Source organism: Mobula birostris, chromosome 11 (assembly GCF_030028105.1).
Source record: "Mobula birostris isolate sMobBir1 chromosome 11, sMobBir1.hap1, whole genome shotgun sequence".
NCBI classification, from domain to species: Eukaryota; Metazoa; Chordata; class Chondrichthyes; order Myliobatiformes; family Myliobatidae; genus Mobula; species Mobula birostris.
Genome location: NC_092380.1, coordinates 42,467,361 through 42,493,188, shown reverse-complemented (window position 1 = coordinate 42,493,188; position 25,828 = coordinate 42,467,361). Strand labels below are relative to the sequence as shown.

General features: G+C 45.1%; 1 protein-coding gene across 1 annotated transcript in view; it reads right to left on the bottom strand.

Annotated features, from left to right (window-relative positions):
* The window catches only part of pacsin3 (protein kinase C and casein kinase substrate in neurons 3), a 106,848-nt gene extending 81,273 nt beyond the window's left edge, over nucleotides 1-25,575 (bottom strand). The window contains exon 1 of the mRNA XM_072272137.1: nucleotides 25,472-25,575. The gene's annotated coding sequence lies outside the window, so the exon portion shown is untranslated. The remainder of the gene's footprint in view (nucleotides 1-25,471) is intronic.
* Nucleotides 25,576-25,828: the final 253 nt, after the last annotated feature.

Here is a 25,828-nt window from a genome sequence, read left to right as displayed (position 1 = left end):
TTGAAATGATGAGTTATCTCAGCTGTTGCATCTTCACTAACATTGACACAGGAAACCACTAGCGTGAACTGAGATAGATTGTAAGTGGCATCCTCAGTGTCTCCACAGATTTCACCTCATGTTCTAACCTTAGCTTCCAACTCTGTTTTATAACATTCAACATACAATTAACTTACCTTCATGACTTTTGGATGGACTTCAGTATTAATACAAACTCCCAGAAGATCCTGAAGGATCTGACAGGAAATATTTGTATTCACTTCTGATACAGAGACACAGTCTGGAGTGAGTTTGAGACACCACAAAGAGAAATTAATCATCTGATTTAAAAATTAAGAATACTGGTACTGATATTCACAAACATATTGAGGTAAATTACCCCAAGACTGATTGAAATCATTCAAAACAAACTGAAAGCATTGAGCAAACAGCTAGAGAAACAGGGTCTTCGTAATATGTCTATGAAGGTTCTCAGACATCCAGGTCATTGTGTATCAAGCAGGAGTAAATCAAGGCAACTGTACTTGCTGTGTTGTCTAGAAGACGTTTCGCCACTCATCTGAGAGGCTTCTTCAGTTATGACCCATGGTGGGGAGCTTTCATTGGGGTGGACCAATTAACCAGTAGGTCTTTGGTCCTTGCAAGGACTCAGACAGAAACTCTTCCACCCAAAGGATCCTAAACCCAAACATAAACAGAGTAATATTGTATATACTACCCAGTGCAATGAAAACTGCACAGATCTGCATGTCGGCGAGACAAAACAACCACTTCACCCAAGGACAAGGGATGAGAACAATGTGCACATTTTGTTTAGAGTGGACAGGTGGCTTGAAAGAAGGGTTAAAGAAGCCATCTTTGTCAAACTGGAAAATGCATCCCTGAAGAGAGGGGGTGGGGTATGACACCACCTATCAGCTACTTACAGTGCAGTCCTAACATCTCCACCCCAGTGTCTCCACAACAGTTCACACCTCCATTCATGCAAAGATAAGACTAATGACTCCTCATTACCTCTGCAACTCTTAACAACCTTCATGTGATTGCTATCCCTTTAAACAACTCAGTTTATAATTCAGAAAGCTACCCACCAAGGGTCAGAACTGAAGAAGCCTCTTGGATGAGTGGTGAAACATCTTCTAGACAACACAACAAGTCCAGTTGCTTTGGTTTACTCCTGCTTGATAGAGTCTTTGTAAGTCGCAGAAGGGGAGGAGTTGGGGGTTGGGAATAGTGTGAGACTACAGAAATGCCAGCATCCTGTCCGAAGCAAACACCAGCCGTGCTGGGCTGCCACAGTAGTGTAGGGGTTAGCGTAGCACTAGTACAACTCAGTTCATTTCCAACGTCCTCTGTGAGCAGTTTGTACATTCCTTCCCGTGTGCATGTGGGTTTCCTCCGGGTACTATGGTTTCCTTTCATGGACCAAAGATGTACTGGTTAGTAGGTTAATTGGTCAGCATAAATTGTCCCATGATGAGGCCAGAGTTAAATTGGTGGGTTGCTGGCGAGTGGCTGGAAGAACCAGAAGTGTGTACTCCATACTACAAACGTTTGTATTTCTCTAAATAAATAAACAACATGCATCTATGATGGGACGCATACCAAAGCTGTCAAAAGAACAGTTATTTTTAAAACAGGCAGCTGGAACAAAATGATTGAGAAACAATTAAAAGAAACTGACATGGGTATTGCCATATCTCTGGCTGGGCAGGGAGAGGTGATCATCTGAAAATAGAGTTGTAGCATACTTAGAGATTATGCGCTGTTCCACCAGCTTACATCGGGCAATGTGGAAAAGTTACGCCGGGAGTTAGATGGAGAATTAATGTGACAGGTGACTTTCTGAAATATGTACAGGAGAACCTTCATGACCGACAAGCTTTTACTTTATGCAGAACATAGCATCACTCAACCCGACCCTGGGGAATGAGGTCAAGTAATCAACAAAGTACATTTGGTCACATTGAAAACTGGATTACAAAGTTAGTTTAATGGAAGGAAAGAGCAATTTAAAGTAGGATTACTTAATTGAAGTGCTAACTTCAATGGCTTAAGAGGGACCTTTCCTGTGTAGAGAGGAGCCAACAGGCAGCCGGTATACAGAATATTGGGAAGTATTTAAAGAGATGTCCTAGGTACATGTGAAGGGAAAAAGGTATGCAACCACAGCCAAAATTCTCCAGGTGACAATGAAGATGATGAAACAAGTGGGTGGAGTCCAACTGAAGGAGTTTGTCAGTTCTTCCCGTGTATGCGTGGGTTTCCTCCAGGTGCTCCGGTTTCCTCCCACAGTCCAAAGACGTACCGGTTGGTAGGTTAATTGGTCATTGTAAATTGTCCTCTGATTAGGGTAGGGTTAAATTGGGGGATTGCTGAGTGAGATGGCTCAAAGGGTTGGAAGGACCTGATCTACATTGTATCTCAAACAAACAAAAGGGTTTCAAGTGAGAACCATTTGAATAAAGTAAAGAGGTCAGCACAGGGTAGTGCATCTGGTGGAAACACACGTAATTCACAGCCACCGACATTGAGCTGGGGTTCACTTTGAGGGTGGATCAAAGGTTCATTTTACTGTCAAAGTACGCATTAACAATACAACTCTGATACTTGTCTACTCCAGATAGCCGTAAAATACAGAAAGACCATGGGTGTTGATGTCTTTTTTTCATCAACTCCACCCCCGAGCACAAAAAAAACGAAACTCTCAGACCCCGCAAACTCCCCCCTCACCACAGTAAAAAAAGATATAACAATCCCCAAACCCATCACTTGCAGAAAAAAAAGTGACAATAATAGTCCCCAACCCCTTTGTTTTATTTGCAAAACTCTACATTGGTGCCTCTGATGCTCTAGGACGATTCCACAGGCAGCCAATGCAATCACTTTGAAACTGCCAGAGCTTTGGGAGCAAAACACTGTTGCCTGGTTCGTACAAGCCGAGGCCTAACTTGTGCTGTGTTAAGTCACAGCTGGTGACACCAAGTTCTACTTTGTGGTAGCACCACTCAGAAACTCCATGGCTGTGAGAGTGGTGAGTCTACTAGAACACCTGCCTGAACATAATAAATACCGATCACTGAAAACTCACCTTTTACAGACTTTTGGACTATCGGAGCCTGAACGTGCCGAACAGTTGCTGTCCTTGCCCAGCCTTGGCAATGCTAAGCTGTCGGAGATAACGGACCACATGATGTCTATCCTGAGAAATTACCATCCTGTTTTGTTTTTAAAGAACCCTTCATGCAGCAAATGTCTGATCAAGTTCACTGAGCCCTCAGTAATATACCTGTGAAGGACTATAGACAGCTTGCTAAATGGCTGACAGTCTACACTCAGCCAGGCAGTGGTGCATCATTCCTCCTCCTTTCTCTACCTCAATAAACCAGGTCAGCAAGGCTCCCAGCGCAAGGGCGCCTGCCGCTGTGAAACAGACGATGCTGGGCCTGTGTTTTTACCACCCTCGCTTTGGCATGAACGCTAGGAAGTGCCGATGCCTTACAGCTTTGACAGTGCCAGAGCATCAGAGGTCTGTGAACACCATGGGTTCCAGCTGCCAGGGTCATCTACTGTTCATTACAGACACCCTTTCAGCGTGATGCTTCCTGTGTGACCCGGGTACTCAAGTGAGTGGCTACCGGCATCGCCTATTGGTGAGAAGACAAAGAACGACGAAACCTCACTGGAGGCTGACATCGGCAACAGGATCCAGACTTACGGGTCATGATGGGTGATGCTCTGCTTCAGTGGGTGATGTTACACGTGGGACTTCGTCCTGGCTGAAGTGGCTAAACCTCTGCTCAGTGCAGATTTCCTGTATGCCCCAGGACTGTTAATTGATCTGAAGAACTGCCGGCTTGTGGATGTCAAGGACTTTGAGTAGTTACCCTGCTCCCCCAGTAAGTTCCCCACAAGGACACTGTCAAGCGCCTACACCACCACATGTGAGTTTACTCGACTGCTGGGCGAATTCCCAAAACTCACCAAAACCACATTCTCCACAACGGTCTCAAAACATGGGGTCGAGAACCATATTCCCACAACTGGCTCACCAGTCCATATTGGCGCGTGTAGACTGGGCCCAGAAAAGCTGGCAACTGCGAAGGAGGAGTTTGCCAACATGGAAAGACTTGGTATTGTACGCCAGTCGAATAGCCCCTGGGCTTCATCCCTCCATATGGTCCCCAAGTTCAATGCTGGTTGCTACCCATGTGGCAATTAATGATGCCTTAACCAGGTCACACACCTCTAGAATTTTTCAGCATATTTAGCAGTAAAGTTGATTTTTTCCAAAGTTGATCTAGTAAGGGGCTTCCATCAGTTACCTGTGTGTTCGGAGCACATTCCCAAAATGGCTGTGATAACCCCATTTGGCCTCTTTCAAATTCCTGTACATGCTGTTTGGGTTGAAAAATGCAGCACAGACTTTCCAATGGCAGATGGACTCTGTCTTAAAAGATTCAGATTTTCTTTTTGTTTAGCTGAATGACATACTTGTTACTAGTGCATCCAATTCCAAACACGTATCTCATCTCCACACACTTTGAGCACTTAAGCTAACATGGGTTGATTATTAACCCTGCTAAGTGCCAGTTTGGATTGCCAACCTTTGACTTTCTACAGTTTTTAGGCATGGTGAATTTCTATCATCGCTTCATTCCATGAGCTGTGAACTTAAGCTCCCCCTGTATAGTGCGCTTAAAGGCATTACCCTGAATCACGTGCGTGACTGGTCAGCAGACATGACCAGGGCATTTGATGATACCAAACGAGCTCTTTCCAACGTGACCCTCCTGGTGCACCATGGACAATCAATTTTGTTCCAGCTGCCTGTTTTAAAATTTACTGTTCTTTCCACAGCTTTGGTATGCGTCCCATCATAGATGCACAGTGTTTATTTATTTAGAGATGCAGTGTGGAGTACACACTTCCGGCTTTTCCAGCCACTCGCCAGCAACCCACTAGTTTAACTCTGGCTTCAGACTACTGTGCATGAACAGCTGGTCAGAGGCGTGTGGCAGCCGCTCACCTTCTTCAGCCGGCAGCTCTGTCTCCCCGAAAGGAAGCACAGCGCGTTTGACCATGAGCTTCTCGGTCTCTATCTGGCTGTCCGACATTTTCGTTTTCTTCTAGAGGGTCGCCATTTCACAGCATGCATTGACCACAAGCCCTTCGTGCATGTGATGGCCAAAACATCAGACCCTTGGTCTGCACAGCAGCAACACCACCTGACCTATATATCTGAGTTCACAATGGATAGACAATATAACAAGGGGAAAAATAATTTTGTGGCTGATTGCCTCTCACGGTCAGCCGTTGAGGCCACACACATAGCGATTGTCTATGCTGGCATGGCAGCTGACCAAGTTACTGACCCAGAGGTCTAGGCTTACCAAACAGCAGTCATGGGCCTGCAGATGGCTGACATTAAGTTCAGGGAAGCTGGGGGTTTCTCTCCTGTGCCATGTCTCAACCAGTCACCCTGGCCCCATCGTGCCCGCAAACTGGAGATGGACTGTCTTTAACTCCATTCATGGCCTCTCACATCTGGGCCAGAAGGCCTCACAGAAAGTGGTTGCACTAAAGTTTGTGTGGCTTGTCCTTAGGAAGGACCGTGTGTGATTGGACTGCAGCCTGTGTTGAGCGCCAGCAGGCAAAAATTAACCATCATGTTGGGGCTCCATTGGCCTAAGGGATGATTTGACCATGTCAATGTGGACCTGGTTGGTCCTCTTTCGCCCCTCCCATGGTTTCACGCACCTCCTTACCAAAGCACACGGTACCACCAGGTGGCCAGAGGTTGTCCCTGTTGCATTTATGACGGCTGCAGATGTGGCTCGGGCATTCATGAGCACCTGGCTTGCTCAGTTTGGCACCCCATCTGATATTTCCTCTGGCTGCGGTCCCCAACTCATTAGACCTCTGGACCGCGATGGCCCAGTCCTCGGAATCATACAACAGCATATCACCCACAGTCCAATGGCCTATGCACTGCTCCTTAACGCTGCCTTCACAACATGACCATGAGCAAGTCAACACACTTCTGGACAAGCCAGAGGCAGCGGCTGTTACTCCACCCGTTGAACGTAGGACCTGAGCCGAGTGGCTCACCCGAGCTTTGGACAGGCTCACAACGCCGGTTTGAGTGAATTCTGGGGGAGCCTGTGCAGGGTCATTCAACTGTGGAAACGTACACAAATCGCAACCAATGACATTGAGTTGCGGTTTCACTTTCAGAGGGAGGTCTGAAGTGATGATGTAATTACGTAAAATAGTTTTACCATGCTTTGTGCTCAGTGTTTGGAATACAATAAAAGAATTGTTCTGGTTTTTCTTAAGCATAAAATGCCTCCGCCATTTTATTTGAGAGTAGTTAGATAATATGAGAGAGCATGAGAGAAGGCCGGCAATTGATACCAAATAGATTGCAAATATTCTCAATGGTCTTATGATGAAAGGTAGCTCTGAGGCACGGTTGATCAGGAAGAGAACAAGATGTAATGCAAATCAAGTACATATAGTCCAACTTTATGAAGACAAACAATTCTGTTAAATATCAGTGTGGAGGAGAGTAGAGATAACAGAAGTAAAGGAAGTAGGTTCCAGAAAGGCTGCCCACCTTAAAGTAAACCGTTCACTAGAAGTAGCTGGAGCCTTACTATAATAAGACATAGGAGCAGAATTAGGCCATTCAGCCCATCGAGTCTGCTCCATCATTCCATCATGGCTGATCCCAGATCCCACTCAATCCCATACACCTGCTTTCTCACCATATCCTTTGATCCCATGACTGATCGGGAAATGATCAATTTCCCCTTAAATACACACCGGGACTTGGCCTCCACTGCAGTCTGTGGCAGAGCATTCCACAGATTCACTACTCTCTGGCTAAAAATAATTCCTCCTCACCTCTGTTCTAAAAGGTCACCCCTCAATTTTGAGGCTGTGCCCTCTAGTTCTGGATACCCCCACCATAGGAAACATCCTCTCCACATCCACCTTATCTAATTCTTTCAACATTGTGGGTTTCAATGAGATCACCTCCGCATTCTTCTAAATTCCAGTGAGTACAGGCCCAAAGCCGCCAAACACTCCTTGTATCTTAACCCCTTCATTTCCGGAATAATTCTCGTGAACCTCCTCTGGACTCTCTCCAATGACAGCACATCCTTTCTGAAATATGGGGCACCGCGCGCGGCCACTTCGGTGATGATATCTGTTATCTGACAAGTAGGGGACCGTGCACAATCCTGATTTGATGGAGACAGACGTGAGAGCACAGTGGAACATCTGGAAAACTTCTGAAATGCCGCTTTGCTGCCGCTGCTACTGTGTGGTAACCGGAATCTCCGGAGCTGAAGGCCCCGAAATCCTCGGCTTTGCGTGTTTCAGCGGCTGGGGAGAGATCGAAGGCGCTTGGCAGAGGATGGTGCTCAGGAGGTGGTATCGGAGAGGCTGCTCGGAAGCTCGGAGTTTTCGGACGGATGGACTCAGGGTCGGCTGGGGCCGGCTGCTTCCAAGGCATCGGCAAGTTGACGGTGCCTGGAGGTCTATGGCAGGGAGTTTCTCCCTTTGCCACCTACTATCGAGGACTCGGGAGTCAATCGACTCGGGACTTTGAGATTTTTTTTTTTTACTGTGCCCATGGTCTGATCTTTATCAAATTATGGTATTGCTTTGCACTGCTGTAACTATATGTTATAATTATGTGGTTCTGTCAGTGTTAGTCTTGGTCTGTCCTGTTTTCTGTGATATCACTCCAGAGAAACATTGTATCATTTCTTAATGCATGTATGCATTTCTAAATGACAATAAAAGAGGACTGAGTGTTCTCATAATCTAATCTAATCTAATCTAATCTAAGATTGTTGACAATACTCTAAGAGTAACCTGACCGGTGTCTTACAAAGCCTCAGCATTATCTCCTTGCTTTTATATTCTATTCCCCTTGAAATAAATGCCAACATTGCATTTGCCTTCTTTACCACAGACTCAACCTGTAAATTAACCTTCTGGGAAGGGACTCCCAAGTCCCTCTGCACCTCCGATGTTTGAAGCTGCTCCCATTTAGACAACACTTCACACTATTGTTCCTTTTACCAAAATGCATTATTATACATTTCCCAACACTGTATTCCATTTGCCTTTTTTTTGCCTATTCTTCCAATTTGTCTAAGTCCTACTGCAATCACATTGCTTCCTCAGCACCACCTACCCCTCCACCGATCTTTGTATCATCCACAAACTTTGCTACAAAGCAATCAACTCCATTATCTGAATCAATGACAAACAATGTGAAAAGCAGCAGTCCCAATACTGACCCCTGAGGATCACCACTAGTCACCAGCAGCCAACCAGAAAAGGCCCCTTTTATTCTCACTTGCTGTCTCCTTCCTGTCAGCCATTTTGCTACCCATGCCAGTATGTTTCCTGTAACGCCATAGGATTTTATCTTGTTAAGCAGCATCATGTGTGGCACCTTAACAAACGCCTTCTGAAAATCCATCTATGGATCTGTACTTGGAGCTATGATGTTGTGGTCATTACAGAAACTTGGATGGCTCAGGGGCAGGAATGGCTACTTAGAGTGCCAGGCTTTAAATGTTTCAGAAAGGACAGGGAGGGAGGCAAAAGAGGTGGGGCATGGCACTGCTGATCAGGGACAGTGTCACGGCTGCAGAAAAGGAGGAAGGCATGGAGGGATTGTCCACTGAGTCTCTGTGGGTGGAAGTTAGGAACAGGAAGGGGTCAATAACTCTACTGGGTGTTTTTTAAAAATATATAGACCACCCAATAGTAACAGGGACAGCCAGCAGATAGGGAGACAGATTCTGGAAAGGTGTAATAATAACAGGGTGGTTGTGGTGGGAGAGTTTAATTTCCCAAATATTGATTGGCATCTCCCTAGAGTGAGGGGTTTAGATGGGTGGAGTTTGTTAGGTGTGTTCAGGAAGGTTTCCTGACACAATATGTACATAAGCCTATTGAGAGCCTGTACTTGATCTGGTATTTGGTCAGGTGTCAGGTCTCTCAGTGGGAGAGCATTCTGGAGATAGTGATCGCAGTTCTATCTCCTTTACTATAGCATTGGAGAGGGATAGGAACAGACAAGTTAGGAAAGCGTTTAATTGGAGTAAGGGGAAATATGAAGCTATCAGGCAGGAACTTGGAAGCATAAATTGGGAACAGATGTTCTCAGGGAAATATAGCAAATGTTCAGGGGATATTTGCATGGCGTTCTGCATAGGTACATTCCAATGAGACAGGAAGAAGATTGTAGGGTACAGGAACCGTGGTGTACAAAGGTTGTTGAAAGTCTAGTCAAGAATAAAAGAAAAGCTTATGAAAAGTTCAAAAAAAACTAGCTATATGGACAGGAAAGGAATGGAGGGTTATGGGCTGAGTGCAGATCGGTGGGACTAGGTGAGAGTAAGAGTTCGGCACGGACTAGAAGGGCCGAGATGGCCTGTTTCTGTGCTATAATTGTTATATGAAAATGATAGAGATCTAGAAGATTATAAGGCTAGCAAGATTAAGGAAAATCCCAAAGCATTCTACAAGTATGTGAAAAGAGGTTAAGACATGAGAGAATAGGACCAATCAAGTGTGACAGTGTAAAAGTGTGTATGGAACCAGAGGAGATAGTGGAGGTATTTAATGAATACTTTATTTCAGTATTCAATATATGCGTAGTTTGCATTTTGTTGTTTGATTGTTCGTGGTTTTTGTATTGCTATATTTATGCTCTATTCTTAGTTGGTGCAGCTGTAACGAAACCCAATTTCCCTCGGGATCAATAAAGTATATCTATCTATCTATCTATCTACTACGGAAAAGGACTTCAGTGATTGTAGGGATGACTTGCAGCGGACTGAAAAGCTTGAGCATGTAGATATTAAGGAAGAGGATGTTCTGGAGCTTTTGGAAGGCATCAAGTTGGATAGGTCACTGGGACCGGACAAGATGCACCACAGGCTACTGTGGGAGGCGAGAGAGGAGATTGCTGAGCCTCTGGCAATGATATTTGCATTATCAATGGGGACAAGAGAGGTTCCAGAGGATTGGAGGGTTGCAGATGTTGTTCTCTTATTCAAGAAGGGAAGTAGAGATAGCCCAGGAAATTATAGACCAGTGAGTCTTACTTCAGTAAGTTGATGGGGAAGATCCTGACTGGCAGGATTTATGAACATTTGGAGAGGCATAATATGATTAGCAATAGTCAGCATAGCTTTGTCAAAGGCAGGTCGTGCCTTACGAGCCTGATAGAATGTTTTGAGGATGTGACTAAACACATTGATGAAGGTAGACCAGTAGATCTAGTGTATATGGATTTCAGCGAGGCATTTGAGAAAGTCCCATGCAAGGCTTATTGAGAAAGTAAGGAGGCATGGGATCCAAGGGGATTGCGCTTTGTGGATACAGAATTGGCTTGCCCACAGAAGGCAAAGAGTGGTTGTAGATGGGTCATATTCTGCATGGAGGCTGGTGTGCCTCAGGGATATGGGACCCCTTCGCTTCATGATTTTTATAATTGACCTGGATGAGGAAGTGGAGAGATGGGTGAGTAAATTTACTGATGACACAAAGGTTGGAGGTGTTGTGGATAGTGTGGACGGTTGTCAGCGGTTACAGCGGGACATTGATAGGATGCAAAACTGGGCTGAGAAGTGGCAGATGGAGTTCAACCCAGATAAGTGTGAGGTGGTTCATTTTGGTAGGTCAAATATGTTGGCAGAATAAGTATTAATGCTAAGATTCTTGGCAGTGTGGAGGATCAGAGGGATCTTGGGGTTCTAGTCCATAGGACGCACAAAGCTGCTGCGAAGGTTGACTGTGTGGTTAAGAAGGCACACGGTGTATAGGCCTTCATCTACCATGGGATTGAGTTCAAGAGCCGTGTACATACATCTATTGATGCTTCTGGACACATCTTCAGTGATGTTCCTGGAATCATTGGGTGTTTCGGGTCTTTCAACATCATACAACCTTCTCCAGGTGACCCAGCCGGGGCTGATCAGACCCCAGCTTGTGTCCAGATGGCTAGCTACTTATGACTCCATGGCTCCCCTCTTTTGAGCCACAGCCATCTTGAGGCCTTCTCTGCCGCATCGGTGGTACTACGGATGGCTCTCTTCTTCCTCTCTCCCTCGATGCCCAAAATGCTGAAGGCTCTAACTAAAGAATGGGCTACAAATCCCCTACAACCAACCTCCACTGGGAGACACCTCGCTCTCCATGCAGCCTGCTGACAGTTGCTGACCAGTCCTGCGTACTTGGAGAGCTTCCTTTCAAAGGCCTCCTCCAAGCTATCTTCCCATGGGACTGTCAGCTCCAGCAGCACCACTTGCTTAGTAGACTCAGACACTAGGACAATGTCTGGTTGCAGGGTGGTGGCTGCAATATGGTTGGGGAACTTCAGCTGAGTTAATGTTGCAGCTATATAGGACCCTGGTCAGACCCCACTTGGAGTACTGTGCTCAATTCTGGTCACCTCACTACTGGAAGGATGTGGAAAATATAGAAAGGGTGCAGAGGAGATTTACAAGGGTGTTGCTGGATTGGGGAGTATGTCTTAATGAGAATAGGTTGAGTGAACTCAGCCTTTTTTCCTTGGAGCGACGGAGGATGAGAGGTGACCTGATAGAGGTATATAAGATGATGACAGGCATTGATTGTGTGGATAGTCAGAGGCTTTTTCCCAGGGCTGAGATGGCTAGCATGAGAGCGCACAGTTTTAAAGTGCTTGGAAGTACGTACAGAGGGGATGCCAGGGGTAAATTTTTGTTTAAAAAACACAGAGTGGTGAGTGCGGGGAATGGGCTGCCAGCGATGGTGGTGGAGCTGGATACGATAGGGTTTTTTTTAAGAGACTCCTGGGTAGGTACATGGAGCTTAGAAAAATAGAGGGCTATGGGTAACCCTAGGTAATTTCTAAAGTAAGTACATGTTCTGCACAGCATTGTGGGCTGAAGGGCCTGTATTGTGCTGTCGGTTTTCTATGTTTCTAAATGACACCCACTGCCTCTCTTTTGTTCACCCTGCTGGTTACTTCCTCAAAGAACAATGACTGATTTGTCCGGCAAGATTTCCCTTTACAGAAACCATGCTGACTTTGACTTATTTTATCATTAGTCTCCAAATACCCCGAATCCTCATCCTTGATAATAGACTCCAACACTTTCCCAACCACTGAGGTCAGGCTAACTGTCTTATAATTTCCTTTCTTTTGCTTTCCTCCCTTCTTAAAGAATGGAGTGACATTTGCAATCTTCCAGTCCTCCGGGACCATGCCAGAATCGAATGATTCTTGAAAGATCATGACCAATGCATTTGCTATCTCTTCGGGAACCTCTCTCAGGACTCTGGGATGTAGTCCATCTGGTCCAGGTCACTTATCCACCTTAAGCCCTTTGAGTTTGCCTGGCACTTTTTTCCTTTGTAATAGCAATGGCACTCACTCCTGCTCCCTGACACTCACAGACATCAGCCACACTGCTAGTGTCTTCCACAGTTAAGGCAGAGATTTAAAGTACCCATTAAATTCATTTGCCATTTCATTATCCCCCATTACTACCTCACCAACATCATTTTCCAGTGGTCCAATATCAACTCTCACCTCCCTTTTACTCTCTATATAGCTGTAAAAACTTTAGGTATCTGCTTTATATTATTGTCTAGTGTGCCTTCATATTTCATCTTTTCCCTTCTTATAGCTTTTTTAGTTGCTTTTTGTTGGATTTTAAAAGCTTCCCAGTCATCTAACTTCCCACTCACTTTGCTACCGGTTTTTATGCAGTCCTTAAATGTTACCTACCCCTGCCATTTGAGAACTTCTTCCTCTGTGAGACATTATCTATCCTGCACCTTGTGAACTATTCCCAGAAACTTCAGCCATCTCTGCTCTGCCGTCATCCCCGCCAATTCCCCCCTCCAATCCACCTGGATAAGTTCCTCTCTCATGCTTCTGTAACTCCCTTTATTCCATTGCAATATTGATACATCTGACTTATGCTTCTCTCTCCCAATTGTCCTTGACATGGGGGAGGGGGAGGGGGAAGGGGAGGTGCCAGATCACTGGAAGATGGTATGTTACTCCAGTGTTGAAAAACAGGAGCTATGTGACTCCCTTGTCCACTCGTCCCTCCACACTGATCTCCATCCTGGCACTTATCCTTGAAAGTGGAACAAGTGCCATAGCTGCCCCTACACCTCCTTCCTCACTACCATTCAGGGCCCAAACAGTCCTTCCAGGTGAGGCGACACTTCACTTGCGAGTCCATTGGGGTCATTTACTGTGTCCAGTGCTCCTGGTGTGGCCTCCTGTATATCAGTGAGACCTGACGTAGATTGGGAGACTGCTTCGCCGAGCACTTACCAGAAAAAGGTGGGATCTCCCAATGGCCATGCACTTCAATTCTACTTCCCATTCCAACATATCAGTCTTCTACTGTCGCGATGAGGCCACACTCAGGTTGAGGGAGCAACACCTCATATTCCATCTGGGTAGCCTCCAACTGAATTGCGTGAACTTCGATTTCTTGAACTTCCAGAAATTGAGCTGCACCCCCCTCACCATTTCCCATCTCACTCATCCTCTTACCTGGCAATCACCTCCCTCTCATTCCTTCCATAGTCATCTACGCTCTCCTATCAAATTCCTCCTTCTCCAGCCCTTTATCTTTTTCACTTATCAAATGCCCAGCTCTTTACTTTGCCCCTCCCCCTCTTGTGGTTTCACCCATCACCTCCCACCTTGTACTTGTTCCCCCTCCCACCCCCACACCTCCTTGGTCTACCTTCTCACCTTTTCTCCCAGTCTCAGCCTGAAACATCAACCGTTCTCTCTCTTCCATAGATGCTGCCTGACTTGCCGAATTCCTCCGGCATTTTGAGTGTGTTGCAAGACAACTTTACAGCAGGCAATTTAATCCCACTGTTGGGGAAGCTTGCAGAAACAATGATGGAGGGGGGAGGGGAAAAAATTAATGTGCATTTAGAGAAGTTTCAGTCTATAAAGGAGAGTCCACGCAGATTTGTTAATTGTAAGAGCCGAACATGATTGAATTTTTCAATGAGTTGATATTAAAAGTTTGAAGGTATGCAGTAAGTTTCTTCCACAAGAAAAGTGTCCATCACTAAGGCTAGTTGGTAAAATGAGACAAGTTGTCCTCTTGGACCAGTTCAGTGACTGCTTAGAAACAGGGTGTGAAGAGCAGAATTTAAAACAGAGGTGAAGTCAAGAATCAGCAGGAGGACAAAGAGAGGCAGGGAGACTGTCCAGGCAAGCAAATACAGACATGTATTTTTAATCAAAAAGCAGGCAATGAAAGGTAAACAACAGTTCTAAATAGAATACTAGAGCAGAGCAAGAGCCAGGTTTGCATGTGCACAAAGCTGTGAAAGGACATTTTGGGAGTGCAATTGGCAAAGTGATTGAAATCCAGTATTTATATTTCAAGGATGTTATGTTGTACCTGAACAAAGCACTGCTTGGGTGACAATTAGTGCAGATCCAGACAGGGAGCAGAAAAGATAGCCCAGAATGGTTATACTGAAGAGGAATTTCCAGTACAGGGTTAAACAAAAGACCAGGTTGTTCTTTCTGAAGCAAAGAAGATCGAGAGGAGTTTTGAAAGGTGTGTATATAGTCAGGACTAGTTTAGATATAGTAAGCGGAAGGAAACTGCCCTCATTTGCAGATGGTTCAAGAACAAAGGGGCTTCGATTTAAGATGATGGGCAACAGCTATCGAGGGAGAGAAGTAAAATTCATGCAGCGATAGTAATTTTGAATTCAATGGAGATAAAAGAGTATACTGTACTGCTGTGGGAAAGGAGCATCCATCAAAGATTCTCACTACCCAGGACATGCACTTTTCTTGTTGCTGACTTTTCAGGTTTTGTATTTTTCGTTTCTCACGCTTTACAATTTTCTCCATCTTTTGGGCTCCAATGTGAATAAAGGAACATGTGCCTCACAACTAAAAATTCTCAGTTAAATTGATCAAAATCCCACATTGTAATATTTATGTGAACAAAGGGTTGGTTACTGAATACTTTTTCAAGGCACTGTAAATGTACACTGATAAAATTCTTTCAACTTTGATTAGATAGTTGTTTCAAACAAAATAATTTACAAGGCCCAGCAAAAGAGCATTGGAAAAGGACTGAGCTGATTTCTCAGAAGGGAGGCAATATAGAGTCCTTGGCCAAAGGCGGCAATATAGGGTCCTTGACCAATTCTATACCATAATTTTATCAATGAGTCCAACTCCATGAACAAGCCAGGCAGACCCGGTGACCAAGCTAGACAGATTCAAACCAAGGATACCTGATGCACGTTTTAGGATATAGAACAAGCTTCCTGTCAACAAGCTGTCACGTTTTGCTGTCCATCAGCCCACCTTCTGACATAAACATTACTTATAAGGGACATCTTAGACAAAAGCATTTTTTTTAAAAAAAGTAAACACATCAGCTGTGGTGCTGGCCAGAATTTAAAATATTTACTGCCTGTAGCTTATGTGAAAAGTGGTGGCATTGGAGCAAAAGGCCACGCTTATTTTGTATTTTGCAAATATTTTTGGCAAGACTTATTATCATACCAATGCAAAGGAGTTATGATAAACTTTTATAAAACAGTGATTAGACTTCAGGGAAATGTTGCATTGAATTCTGAATACTACACTTTAGGAAGTCAAATAGATTCAAAGGAATAAGACCACAAGACCTGGAAGATAATTAGATCACTTAGCCTATCAAGTTTGCTGCACCATTCCATCAAGGATGACTTATTAGCTCTCTCAACCCCATTCTCCAGCATTCTCCCTGTAACCTTTGACACCCTGACTAATCAAGAACCTGTCAATCTCTGCTTTAAATGTACTCAGTGACCTGGCCTCTACAGCCATCTGTAGCAATGAATTCCACAGATTCACCACCCTCTGGCTAAAGAAATTCCTCCTCATCTGTTCTAAACGGATGTCTCTCTATTCCAAGCCTGTGCCCTCTGGTCCTGGACTCACCATGTGCACTCTGCTGAGGCCTTTCAATATTTGATAGGTTTCAATGAGATTCCACCCTCCTCCCCCCCACCCAAATTTTTATAAACTCCAGCGAATACAGTCCAATGCCAGCACACTTTTTTTTTAGATAAGGGGCCCAAAACAACTCACAATGCTCTCTGCAGTCTGACGAATGCTCAGCATCGAGTCTGCTTCGCCATTCCATCATGGCTGATCCCAGATCCCACTCACAGTCATACTTTACTGATCCTGGGGGAAATTGGTTTTCGTTACAGTTGCACCATAAATAATGAATAGTAATGGAACCATAATAGTTAAATAGTAATATGTAAATTATGCCAGTAAATTATGAAATAAGTCCAGGACCAGCCTATCGACTCAGGGTGTCTGACCCTTCAAGGGAGGAGATGTAAAGTCCTCAACCCCATTTATCTGCTTTGATGCCCTAATTGATCAGGAAACAATCAACTTCTGCTTAAATATGGCCTCCAACGCAGTCTGTGGCAGAGTGTTCCACAGATTCACCATTCTCTGGCTAAAAAAAAAAATCCCCCTTACTTATGTTTTAAAATGTCACCCCTCAATTTTGAGGCTGTGCCCTCAAGTTCTGGATACATCCACCAGAGGAAACATCCTCTCCACATCCACCCTCTCTAGTCCTTTCAACATACGGTAGATTTCAATGACATCCCCCTGCATTCTTCTAAACTCCAGTGAGTACAGGCCCAAAGGTGCTAAACACCCCTCATACGTTAACCCCTTCATTCCTGGAATCATCATGAACCCCCTCTGGTCTCTCTCCAATGACAACACATCCTTTCTGAGATATGGGGAAAACTGTTGACAATAATTCAAGTGTGGCCTGACTAGTGTCTTATAAAGGCTCAGCATTATCACCTTGTTCTTGTATTCTATTCCCCTTGAAATAAATCCCAACATTGCATTTGCCTTCTTTATCACAGACTCAACCTGTAAATTAACCTTCTGGGAGTCTTGCACTACCTGCGTCTTCATCTAACTTTACTTCGCCTTCAAACCTGGCCACAAAGCCATCACCTAAGTTGCTGACATATAACACAAAAAGTAGTGATCCCAATACTGACCCCTGTAGAACACCACTTGTCAATAGCAGCCAACCAGAGAAGGCCTCCGATATTCCCACTCTTTGCCTCCGGCCAGTCAGCCAATCTTCTATCCATGTTAGTACCTTTCCTGTAATACTACAGGTTCTTTACCTTGTTAGCTGCCTCATGTATGGTACCTTATCAAAGGCCTTCTGAAAATCCATGTGAACATTTATTGACTCTCCTTTGTCTATCCTGCCTGTTATTTTTTTTCCCCCAAAGAATTGAAACCAATTTGTCCGGCAAGATTTCCACCAAAGGGAACCATGCTGACATTGGCCTATTTTATCATGTGCCTCCAAGTACCCCGACACCTCATCCTTAATAATGTACTCCAACATCTTCCAACCTCTAAAGTCAAGCTAACAGGTCTACAATTTCATTACTTCTGCCTTCCTCCCTTCTTAAGGATGGAGTGACATTTGCAATTTTCCAGTCCTCTGGAACCATTCCAGAATCTAATCATTCTTGAAAGATCATTACTAATTTCTCCACAATCTCTTCAACTACCTCTTTCAGAATCCTGGAATGTAGTCCATCTAGTCCAGATGTCTTACCTACCTTCAACCCTTTCAGCTTCCCAAGTAACTTCTCCTTAGTTAGAGCAGCTACACTCACTTCTGCCTCATGACTCTCTTCAACTTCTAGCATACTGTTGGCGTCTTCCAGTGAAAACAGACACAAAATACTTCTTCGGTTTGTCCGCCATTTCTTTGTCCCCCATAACTAGCTCTCCCACCTCTGAATCTACTCTTTACATCTCTGAAAAAAATTGATATTATTGATTAGCTTACCTTCATATTTCATCTTTTGTCTCCTTGTGATTTTTAGTTGCCTTCTGTTGGTTTTTAAAAACTTCTTAATCCTTTAACTTCCCACTAATTTTTGCTATATTATACACCCTTCTTTTGCTTTTATGCTGTCTTTGACTTTCCTTTTCGTCCACAGTTGCCTCACCCTCCTTTTGCAATACTACTTCATCTTGTGCCTTCCGAATTGCTCCAAGAAATTCTAGACTTTGCTGTTCTGCCATCATCCCTGTTAGTGTCCCCTTCTAATCAACTTTGGCCTGCTCTTCTCTCATGCCTCTGTAAACTCTACCCCTTGACTTATGAAAGCTAACAGCCCACAAGCTTTCTTAACTACCCTATCTACCTGTGAGAGCAACTTTCAGGGATCTGTGGACATGTACCCCCAGATCCTTCTGCTCCTTCACACTACCAAGTATCCTACCAAGTATTTATGATTGCTGACTCCTGAGGGTTTCTTTACCTTAAGCTCCTTAATCAAAAACAAGAGAAAATCTGCAGGTGCTGGAAATCCACAGAAAACACACAAAAGGCAGGAGGACCTCAGCAGGGCAGGCAGCATCTATGGAAAAGAGTACAGTCGACGTTTCAGGCCTGATGAAGGGTCTCAGCCTGAAACATCAACTGTTTGCTCTTTTCCATAGATGCTACCTGGCCTGCTGAGTTCCTCCACAATTTTGTGTGTGTTGCTCTCTAATCAAATCTGGTTTATTATATAACAGCCATTCCAGGGTTGCATTGCCCTGGTGGGCTCAACCACAAGCTGCTCTACAAAGGTGTTTCAAAGGCATTCTACGTTACACATTTACCTGTTACTCATTTTTCACCCCATGACACCTCAGGTCTCTTCACCACCTAGCCTCCACAAGCTTGCCACATATTCACCAATCTACAAAATCAGGCAGGATTTTCCCATTCATGATGCAACCACTGAGGCATCTTCCTTCTGACACACCTCCAAGCCTCTATTTGTATTTAGTCAAATGCATTCATGCATGGATTTGGCTCTCCATTAAAACTCACTACTTTTCGGGCTTGAGCAACAGTGGTTGCTATTTTGATGTCAACACAGATGGGTCAGACTACAGTATATCAAGGTTACACAATGCATACATAACTCAGCCACACAGTGTTTACCCGAGTTAATCATTGTATCTGTGAGAGATACACTGACACTTTGAGAGGGCGTCTATACATGTGCACAAGGTGGGGACAGAGACCTTAAGATGAATAAGTCTAGTTGCACACAAATCAGAGAAACTGTCATCTCAACACCTGCATCTGTATCAACTTCCAGACGATTTCAGGAACCTAGCCAACAATCTCCCTAGTACCACCTGCATCTCCGGTGGTTACGCTAACTCACTCACTCTGTCACATACAGGCTGGGGGCTCCCAGAGGGGCCAGTGGGGCCAAGCGGGTGTCCACTGGGGCCTTGAGGAGGAGTGTAGAGGTCAGTTTGAGAAGATGGTCAGTGAGGTATCAGCTGTCAGGAAGAGATTGGGTAAACACCAAAAATAAAGAGCCCAGATCTCGGTGGATCTTCCACCTTGTTCTGGACTCCATGTTCTGCATTATTCCTCATACCCCACCATTTCCTTATACAACATATAACTGAAAAAAATCCAATGCGTCCCAGGCACAACCCTCCCCACTATCGGTAACATCCACACGAGGTGACACTAGGAGCACATTGCACTTCAATAGACTGTTGAAGCTGTATCCTTTCAAGTGTGACAATGGAAAAGTGTGTAGTGTGTATGGAACCGGAGGAGATAGCAGAGATACTTAATGAATACTTTGCTTCAGTATTCACTACAGAAAAGGATCTTGGTGATTGTAGGGATGACTTGCAGTGGATTGAAAAGCTTGAGCATGTAGATATTAAGAAAGAGGATGTGCTGGAGCTTTTGGAAAGCATCAAGTTGGCTAAGTCACCGGGACTAGACGGGATGTACCCTAGGCTACTGTGGGAGGCAAGGGAGGAGATTGCTGAGCCTCTGGCGATGATCTTTGCATCATCAATGGGGACGGGAGAGGTTCTGGAGGATTGGAGGGTTGCAGATGTTGTTCCCTTATTCAAGAAAGGGAGTAGAGATAGCCCAGGAAATTATAGGCCAGTGAGTCTTATCTCAGTGGTTGGTAAGTTGATGGAGAAGATCCTGAGAGGCAGGATTTATGAACATTTGGAGAGGCATAATATGATTAGGAATAGTCAGCATGGCTTTGTCAAAGGCAGGTTGTACCTTACAAGCCTGATTGAATTTTTTGAGGACGTCACTAAGCACATTGATGAAGGTAGAGCAGTAGATGTAGTGTATATAGATATTAGCAAGGCATTTGATAAGGTACCCATGCAAGGCTTATTGAGAAAGTAAGGAGGCATGGGATCCAAGGGGACATTGCTTTGTGGATCCAGAACTGGCTTGACCACAGAAGGCAAAGAGTGGTTGTAGACGGGTCATATTCTGCATGGAGGCCGGTGGCCAGTGGTGTGCCTCACGGATCTATTCTGGGACCCCTACTCTGTGATTTTTATAAATGATCTAGATGAGGAAGTGGAGGGATGGGTTAGTAAATTTACTGATGACACAAAGGTTGGGGGTGTTGCGGATAGTGTGGAGGGCTGTCAGAGGTTACAATGGGACATTGATAGGATGAAAAACTGGGCAGAGAAGTGGCAGATGGAGTTCAACCCAGGTATGTATGAGGTGGTTCATTTTGGTAGGTCAAATATGATGGCAGAATATAGTATTAATAGTAAGACTCTTGGCAGTGTGGAGGATCAGAGGGATCTTGGGGTCCGACTCCATAGGACACTCAAAGCTGCTACGCAGGTTGACTCTGTGGTTACGAAGGCATACGGTGCATTGGCCTTCATCAATCGTGGGATTGAGTTTAAGAGCCAAGAGGTAATGTTGCAGCTATGTAGGACCCTGGTCAGACCCCACTTGGAGTACTGTGCTCAATTCTGGTCGCCTCACTACAGGAAGGATGTAGAAACCATAGAAAGGGTGCAGAGGAGATTTACAAGGATGTTGCCTGGATTGGGGAGCATGCCTTATGAGAATAGGTTGAGTGAACTCGGCCTTTTCTCCTTGGAGCGACAGAGGATGAGAGGTGACCTGATAGGGGTGTACAAGATAATGAGAGGCATTGATCATGTGGATAGTCAGAGGCTTTTCCCCCAAGGCTGAAATGGCCAGCACGAGAGGGCATAGTTTTAAGGTGCTTGGAAGTAGGTACAGAGAAGATGTCAGGGGTAAGTTATTTTTTTTTTGTACGCAGAGTGGTGAGTGCGTGGAATGGGCTGCCAGTAGCGGTGGTGGAGGCGGAAGCAATAGGGTCTTTTAAGAGACTCCTGGATGGCTACATGGAGCTTAGAAAAATAGAGGGCTATGGGTAAAGCCTAGGTAGTTCTAAGGTTAGGACATGTTCGGCACAGCTTTGTGAGCCGAAGGGCCTGTATTGTGCTGTAGGTTTTCTATGTTCTATGTTTCTATGTTTTTTTTTGTAAAATGTACGTTATTCTTGTGTATGTTAGATAGTTGATGCTATTTGCTGGAAGTTTTTCATTGTAACTGTCCATTTATGTATGCTCACATGATAATAACTGTATCCTGTGACATTTTTATAATCATATCCTGTCATTTTTATAACCAGTTTATTCATCTGGAGGTATAACTGTCATGCAGATAAACTCACTGTTGCTCTCATTTATGGCATTTTCTCCTTACAGCCGCTCATATGCATATCAATAAAATGCCTGTTGCCACTTTGATAGTCAAATGACCGGGCCACCGATTAATCTTTACCTGCAGTCTAGTTTAGTGCGAGTGAAACAGATTAACTATTGGAGGTCAAGAGAACACGATGGCAGTGGGGGAAGAGAGGGCAATGATACTGTTCTCTAATCTGGCAGCTGAGTCCTCAATAGATCTGCTGAAGGATGGGGAGAGGCTCTACTGCCAGATCAGGGCATGGGATCAGCAAAGGTCAAAAACACCAGATATAACAAGACCATGATGAAAAGTTAGCCCGAGACAGCAAAGTTATTTGACAACAGCCTGCACGATTCTTCCCCAGCTTCATACCCCACGAGAGTACCGAAAACCAGTCTCTACCTATTGAGTTTAAACTGCGCTGGGACTGCTCTCCTTGTCCAGCTATTGAGGGATACTCCTCAGATCTCCAATGCCAAGCATAGTTCATTATTCTTTTTCTCCCCCCTCCCCACAACTAAACAGCAAGACTGCCTTCAGCTTTGTGCTCAGCTGCTGCTTGTGCCCACACAGCAACAGCGACGAGTGGTGAATAGACCCTCTGTACACAGGCACCACATGCACACAGACAGCAACCACTCCACCAAGTCAGAGCATAAAAGGCTGCTTGTTCTCAGCCTGGCCTAGCGCACTGGGAAACTCCACCCCCAATAAACGGCAGAGAGAAACAGTCGAGTGCGGCAATCAGATTTATCAAAGCACACCCCTTACTCCCTCCTTTCCCTCTCTTGCTTCTTGCGTGCCCATCTCTTCTTCCTTCCTCATCTGCCCACTTCATTCCCTTCCCCTGGCAAAAAGACAAACTCTTCCCTAACGGTAATAACTCCTCTTATTTGTTCACGTCATGCAGCACAACCTCAAACTCGCCTCTCCCTCTCCCACATGCTCACTCTTCCTGTTTACAAGCACTTTACTTTTCTCCATCCATCCCCTTTTAACTGCAAATTCATATGTGGAACTTGACAACTTCACCACCTATATCAGTAAGTTGCATCCTGCCATCCAATTCACTTGGACCATTTCTGACACCTCTCCCCCTTTTCTTCATCCATCTCCATCTCAGATTTACCATAATCCCACAGACTCCCACAGTGACACCTTGTCCCACTGTCAGCCCCTCCTCTCAGTTTCTGTCTCTGTTGTACCAGTTCTCTAGATGAAGCTTTCTGTTCTGACATCTGAGTTGCTCTCTTCTTTCAGGACAGATGCCTTCTTTCTACTGTGGTTCATGAAGCCTTCATCTACATCTCCATTTCTCACTTCTGCTCTCACCCCACCTCCTCCCAAAAGGAAAGATATAGTTCCCTTGGCACTCACCTTCTACCCTACCTGTCTCTGTATCCAACACATTATTCTTTGACATTTCCATCCACTGCAATGGAGTACAATCACAAGTCCCACCCTGTTTCTGCAGGGATCACACTGTGTCTCACCTTGGTTCACTCATCCCTCCCCACCCATCCCATCGCCCTGGCAACCTTAGGAGGTGCAGCACCTGTCCCTATACCTCCTCCCTCATAACCATCCAGTTCAGGCAGATATTCACTTGCACCTCTTCAACCTAATCTATTGCCTCGGGTGCTTCTAACACGACCTCATTTACATTGGTGAGACCAGGCATAGACAAGGCGGCCTCTTTGCCAAGCACCTGTGCTCTGCTCATCATGGTCATCTGGAGCTACCAGTTGCTATTTTAATCCCCCTTCCCATTCCAACACTGATCTGTCAGTCCTTGGACTCCTCCACTGCTAGGGTGAGGCCAAACACAAACTAGAAGATCAGCATCTCCTATTCTGCCTGGGTACTCCATAATCATGACCCATCTTCCTTTCTTACCAAATTCCATTATCTGCAACCCTTTACTATCATGTTTTATTTCCTTCTTGCGTTGCTCCCTTCCAATTCCATCTACCTATCAACCTCTGCTCACCTGGATCCACCTATTGCTTGCAGTCCATGTCCTACCCCTTCCCTTCATCTCTTTATACTTGCCATCTCCCTCTGTTGATCAGTCCAAATACAAGGTCTCAACCCAAAACATCGAATGTCCATTTCCCACCACAGATGCTACCTGACTTTGAGATCCTCCAGCAGCTCATTGATTTTCTTTTTTCCCCTCACACGCATCAGCAATTCCTCTAACTCACGTGGACAAGCACACCTCCCTATGTCCTCACACACAATGTCCCCATGTCCTTTCTACCCCAAAACACATTCTCGGCCTCTCACCCTGCCTCCCATTATGTTAGACACGAGGCAGGGAGAGAACCAGCCCCACATGGAGGCCTGTGCTCTTAGTTCCTTTCTCATTTCGTGAATATAGGTGCTACCTTTGCACCCACTACTCTCTCCTTGTTTTGGCATGTGCACAATCCATCCCTTCTCCTCTGCATGTAAATTCCCTCCTGCTCCCTCATACACTCACCTATCACGGTGGTATTCCCTTCCCCCTCTTCCCTGGCCATGCTGAATTTCTCTATTGCTCTCTCTTCCCAACATGCACCCAGCTTCCCTCCTTAAATATTCACTTATTCCTTCCCTTCTTTGCCTTGTACCCATGCACCCCTGCTACCCCACCATTCCTCATACACATGCATTCCATTTCCCCTCCCCCTTGTATACTGCCTTCTCCCTTACATGCCTTCCCCTCTTTCTCCTTCTCTTTTCATGCACATTCCCCCACTCTACCCCACCTTTCCCTTGAGTTTTGATTCACGCAGGTGAATATGGCCATTAGTCATTAAACAGGGTCCTGTGCCATGGAATTGGTCAGAGAGAAAGGTCCTGGTGCCATCAGCTCTGCCCAGCATATGCACTGTACAAGCTGTGTGTGCTGGTTGACATCATAGAACAGACAAGGGTTTGGGGCAATGGAAGTTGATGGACTGTGGTTATTGGGAGATAATAAAACAGGAGGTTGGAAATGTGCACTGTTTTGCTGTAGCTTATATGAACTGATATACAATTGATAACAGACAAGCAAGATCCTATCATAACGTATGTTTGTGATCAAAATGGAGATTTAGCATGATGCACTAGAATTTAAATTCTGTTAACAATTTGGAAACAGCAACAACTAGACCAGCAATTATGTGAGAACTGGTAACTCGGTTTAGATTTGACACAGATACTAATGTTCCCTGAAAAAGTTTGCTTTGCATGACATCCACACAGACCGTTTCGTTGCATCGCGGGATCTGCCTAAAGCGGCACTTTTTGTCACTAATTATACTGAAGGAATGCGGAAAGCCAAATGCACGTGACCACAAAGCAGTACATCGCGTTGCTGGGTGGAAAAAAAGTTGTCAAGTTATAATACTAGGTAAATGAGGAGGGCAACCTCCGTGTAAGGCAAAACTAATCCCCCCAAAATTCGCCCCACACCCCCACCTCCCACAGACACTGTCCCGAATCAGGAGATTAAACCCATCCCCACTCCTTCCCCACAATCCTCTAATAGTTCCTAAACTTCACAGCTAGGACCCGCCATTCCTAAATCACCTCAATGTGACCCTTCCTTCCAGCTGCGCTTAAAATCACTGCCTTCCTGCGCAGCCCTCACAACAACGTCGATGTTGTAACAGTCACTACACTTCAAAGGCACTTTCAGTGTAACGCTACGGAGCGACCACAAAGAGTCAAAAACATTGTGCAAATCTCCATTTTCTTCCTACATACTCCGTCCCAAAGCGAAAATCACCGATATACGCTCGGTCTCGGCTCGGACTCACCGGCTCCACGGCCTCTCAGCCTCGTTCAAGCACAGCACAGTCCAGTCCAGTCCCGCCCAGCCCCAGCTCCCTCAGTCCAGGTAATCCGTCAGGCACTCTCAGTCCCCCTCTGCTGGTCCTGCAGTGTTTAACCCTTTCACCTTGGGTGACCAGTGAGTTACTCTCTGTCCCGCTCAGCTGGTTCCAGACAGTTTCACCCGTTCGACTTGCCTGACCGATGAGTTATTCTCAGGTGATCCCGTAGTTTTTAACTCTTTCACCATTGGTGCTCAGTGAGTCACTCTCCATCCTTCTCTGCTGGTTAGAGTATTTAACCCTCTCACCATTGGTGACCAGTGCGTCACTCTCCATCCCTCT